Consider the following 5,000-nt stretch of genomic DNA (forward strand, 5'->3'; position numbering starts at 1 on the left):
CTTCCGCCCCCCAGCGGAGCGCTTCGGCGCCTCTGCGAAGCAAAACGCGGCATTCAAAAACAACAACCAAAATTGCCGTCGATTTCCTCTCCCTGCCCTGCAATGGCTGGAGCAGAAGGAGAGCGAGAGAGAGAATAGTCTCATTGGGCCAGAGGAATGGCAGTGGAGCGGGCTAATGGCGAGTAGGCTCGCGATCTATCAATTACACTAGCCAGGTCGCTCTCCCTATTGAACATTATTACTCTCTCACGTCGCCACTGCGGTTTCCGCGACAGCAGCAGCATCATCATGATGTTGCATCCACCAATTAGTCCGGACCCGGGTTATTCGGCTGTCTGCGAACAGTCCGGTTTTAACCTTACCCAACATCCACTCTCGAGGTGCGGTACGGTGAATGTCCTATCGTCCGACCTTGTATGCTGGATTGCACTATTTCACTATATTAAGGGGAGAGGGTGCCTTCACACACATATTCGGTGTGAAATATCTTCCGCCCCCCAGCGGAGCGCTTCGGCGCCTCTGCGAAGCAAAGCGCGGCATTCAAAAACAACAACCAAAATTGCCGTCGCATCCCTGCCCTGCAATGGCTGGAGCAGAAGGAGAGAGAGAGAGAGAGATTTTAGTCTCATTGGATCAGAGGAATGGCAGTGGAGCGGGCTTATGGCGAGTAGGCTCGCGCTCTATCAATTACACTTGCCAGGTCTCTCTCTCTCGGCGCACACGTCGCCACCCTACTAGTTTCGTCACAGCATATGCTGCGGCCTTTCAGTCCGGAACGGGGCTCCCCTTCGCCTTGCTGTCTGCCCAACTTAGCGGACTTGCGTTGGCTGATCACCCCGTCTTCGCGTCTGTGCCGGCCTTCAATGCAGCGCCCAACCGTCTCTTGACCGAGATTCATTGCACTATTCCACGCGCAAACGGCTACCTTTAATGTGCATAGACAACGCTCATGGTTCAACACGACCAGGGCGCAGTCTGGGAGCCGAGTATACTAAAAAGAGAGTTTAGCAGCCAAAACTCGTCAAAGCACACGTTGGGTTACCCCATCACCTAACAACGATGATGGCGGTTCCCACCCGTGAAATACACAACCTAACCAATATTGGGCGACGATGGCGCTCATGAGCCCACGTCCCCACAAACAGTAAGAGAAAGAGAGAGGAGGAGATTGGCCAATGTGCGGTCCCTCGCCCAATGTCTTATGCCTCGCTGGGGCAAAGAGAAGAGAAGAGGAGCGGATAAGGGAGGAGATTGGCCAACGTGCGGTCCCTCGCCCAATGTCGGCTGCCTCGCTGGAGCTGGGTAAAGAGGAGAGGAGCTGATAAGGGAGGAGATTGGCACACACGGTGGCGCTGCCGGCGCCGAGGATAGCAAGAGAAGGTGCAGTTTGATCTGATCATCTGGTTTGCTATTTCTCTAAGGCCAACGTGCGGTCCCTCGCCCAATGTCGGCTGCCTCGCTGGGGCAAAGAGAAGAGGAGAGGATAAGGGAGGAGATTGGCACACACGGTGGCGCTGCCGGCGCCGAGGATAGCGAGAGAAGGTGCAGTTTGATCCGATCATCTGGTTTGCTATTTCTCTAAGGCCAACGTGCGGTCCCTCGCCCAATGTCTTCTGCCTCGCTGGGGCAAAGAGAAGAGGAGCGGATAAGGGAGGAGATTCGCCAACGTGCGGTCCCTCGCCCAATGTCGGCTGCCTCGCTGGAGCTGGGGCAAAGAGGAGCGGATAAGGGAGGAGATTGGCACACACGGTGGCGCTGCCGGCGCCGAGGATAGCAAGAGAAGGTGCAGTTAGATCTGATCATCTGGTTTGCTATTTCTCTAAGGCCAACGTGCGGTCCCTCGCCCAATGTCTTCTGCCTTTCTCTCAATCTCACTATTTTGGCCGCCGTGATAGGCGCCGCCAACAGCAGCAGCTACCTGGTTGATCCTGCCAGTAGTCATATGCTTGTCTCAAAGATTAAGCCATGCATGTGTAAGTACAAGCCGATTTAAGGCGAAACCGCGAATGGCTCATTAAATCAGCTATGTTTCATTGGATCTGTAAACCCACTTACTTGGATAACTGTGGCAATTCTAGAGCTAATACATGCAATTGGTCTCTGACCGCAAGGGAAGAGCGCTTTTATTAGTTCAAAACTGGTCGGGCCCCGGTCCGTAACCCACCTGTGGTGAATCTGAATAACTTCGGGCTGAGCGCACGGTCTCCGCACCGGCGCCGCTTCTTTCAAGTGTCTGCCTTATCAGCTTTCGATTGTAGGTTATGCGCCTACAATGGCTATAACGGGTAACGGGGAATCAGGGTTCGATTCCGGAGAGGGAGCCTGAGAAACGGCTACCACATCTAAGGAAGGCAGCAGGCACGCAAATTACCCACTCCCGGCACGGGGAGGTAGTGACGAAAAATAACGATGTGAGTCTCATCCGAGGCCTCGCAATCGGAATGAGTACACTTTTGAAACTTTAACGAGTATCCATTGAGGGCAAGTCTGGTGCCAGCAGTCATGGTAATTCCAGCTCCAATAGCGATATTAAAGTTGTTGCGTTAAAAAGCTCGAGTTGATCTCATAGTTCTGGACTGACGGTGCACCGCCCTGTGTTTACTGTCACGGCCCTAACAAAGCTGCCCCGCTGGCTCGCAGACGGGATGCTCTTTTTGTCGAGCGTTCCCCAGTGGCCGGAGAGTTTACTTTTGAAAAATTAGAGTGCTCAGAGTTAAGGCTATTTGAATGGCCCGGAATGTGATGGCGAACACGGAATAGACCTCGTTCTATTTTGTTGGTTTTCGGAACCAGAGGTAATGACTAATCGAACAGGCGGGGGCATTCGTAGATGGCGACGCTAGAGGTGAAATTTTGACCGCTGCAAGACGAACTACTGCGAAAAGACGGCCAAGGATGTTTTCATTAATCAAGAACGAAAGTTAGAGGTTCAAAGGCGATCAGATACCGCCCTAGTTCCCTAACCATAAACGATGCCAACTAGCGATCCGCCGGCGTTATTCCCATGACCCGGCGGGCAGCTTCCGGGAAACCAAAGTCTTTGGGTTCCGGGGAAGTATGGTTGCAAAGCTGAAACTTAAAGGAATTGACGGAAGGGCACCACCAGGAGTGGAGCCTGCGGCTTAATTTGACTCAACACGGGAAACCTCACCAGGCCCAGACACCGGAAGGATTGACAGATTGAGAGCTCTTTCTCGATTCGGTGGGTGGTGGTGCATGGCCGTTCTTAGTTGGTGGAGCGATTTGTCTGGTTAATTCCGATAACGAACGAGACTCTGGCCTACTAAGTAGTCGACGGATCTCCAGAAAATGGTGTCCAGTTCGCAACTTCTTCTAGAGGATAAGCGGCAATTCTAGCCGCACGAGATTGAGCAATAACAGGTCTGTGATGCCCTTAGATAAACGGCTGCACGCGCTACACTGAAGGATCAACGAAGCTTCTCCGAGAGGAGCGGGGTAACCCGTTCAAAGCCTTTCTTGATAGGGATTGGGGCTTGCAATTGTTTCCTATGAACGAGGAATTCCCAGTAAGTGCAAGTCATCAGCTTGCGCTGACTACGTCCCTGCCCTTTGTACACACCACCCGTCGCTACTACCGATTGAATGATTTAGTGAGGCCTTCGGACTGGCGCTCTTGGATTGTCGGCCCCGTTGCCCGCGAGGGTTTTCTGGGGTCGTCGCCTCGAGGTGATGGAAAGATGTACAAACTTGATCATTTAGAGGAAGTAAAAGTCATAACAAGGTTTCCGTAGGTGAACCTGCGGAAGGATCATTAACAGAGAGAAAGAGAACGGGGCGCTCTTAAAACTACTACTACCACTCTCCTGATTTGGGCGGTCTCGGGCTCTGCTCTGGCAACTCCAGCAGCGAAAGAGGACAATCCCGGCCCCCGCACCAAAAATAGGTACCACCACGCTGTAGGTGGACCACACTCGGGCGAGAGCGCGAAGACCGGAGGAGGAGGACGGACGGGGCTTTGGACGGCTGCCCGTCCGTTCCTTACTACCGGCGAATAAGCCTCTTGACCCAAAAAGAGTGAAATTCAAGTGTCAAAAAACAACAACAAGCCGTCCGGCCAAACCCAAACCACAAACTTGGGCTATGTCTGTCAAACCCTTCATTGAGACTCGACCTGTGATGGTTAGTCGCAAAAAGACCAAATGGCAAATACACAACTCTTAACGGGGGATCACTCGGCTCGTGGGTCGATGAAGACCGCAGCAAACTGCGTGTCGGTATGTGAATCGCAAGAATACCAGATACATCGACAAGTTGAACGCATATTGCGGCGGCGGCAGCCATATGAGCTTGTCGCCGCCACTCTCACGAGGGTCGGAAATATACATCCATCGGTTGCTGCGAAGTTCGGTGCCTGCTGACTGTCTCCCGACACGAGGGTAACCCGAACCGAGCTTCCGCCTTGGGGTTTAATCGCCCGCGCCTTGCGCGAGGCGTGCCCTTAAAAACAAGCAAGCCTATCACTAGCAAGTCCATGGACTTGGCGCACCCACATTCAACCACAACAAAGCGACAGTTGTCGCCCTCGCAAATAACTGGAGGCGGCGCTCTTTTGCCTGCTGTCCACAGAGACACGAATGGCCGTCGGCCGCTCATGGCTGATGCTGCACATGTTCTAAGAGGCACTCCATCCCACGAAGAGGAAACGAAACCGGTCGGATATCTTTTAAGTAAGCCCCGCCGGAATTTCGTCTATCACCTCGAAAAGAGTGCTTGGCATGCATTGCAGTGGAACCTAAATTGATGAGTGCGCCTGGGCCCGCAGTCTACCATGTAGTGGTGCAGGCAGAGAGATGAGAATGCTTGGGTGACGCCGTGCTCTTCCTCACGCGCTCCTCCACCCTCTCCCACGGTCAGACGCGGTGTGGGCGTTCTCTTTGAGAGTTCGCCACGAGTCCACGTCTATCTCATGACTGGGAGGGAGGCAGGGGGAGTTCTCTCTAAACGCGCTAAAGACGGTGTTGCGCCTCATAACGGCGCTC

At 53.5% G+C, this 5,000-nt stretch overlaps 1 non-coding gene across 1 annotated transcript; it reads left to right on the forward strand.

Moving 5' to 3' along the window:
* The first annotated feature begins 4,173 nt into the window (after positions 1 to 4,173).
* On the forward strand, positions 4,174 to 4,335 carry LOC121853369. Its single transcript, XR_006086305.1, has one exon. It is a non-coding gene; the product is annotated as a 5.8S ribosomal RNA (ribosomal RNA).
* The last annotated feature ends 665 nt before the right edge of the window (positions 4,336 to 5,000 follow it).

The sequence above is a fragment of the Homarus americanus genome, unplaced genomic scaffold (genome assembly GCF_018991925.1).
Source record: "Homarus americanus isolate GMGI-L3 unplaced genomic scaffold, GMGI_Hamer_2.0 scaffold20468, whole genome shotgun sequence".
NCBI lineage: Eukaryota > Metazoa > Arthropoda > Malacostraca > Decapoda > Nephropidae > Homarus > Homarus americanus.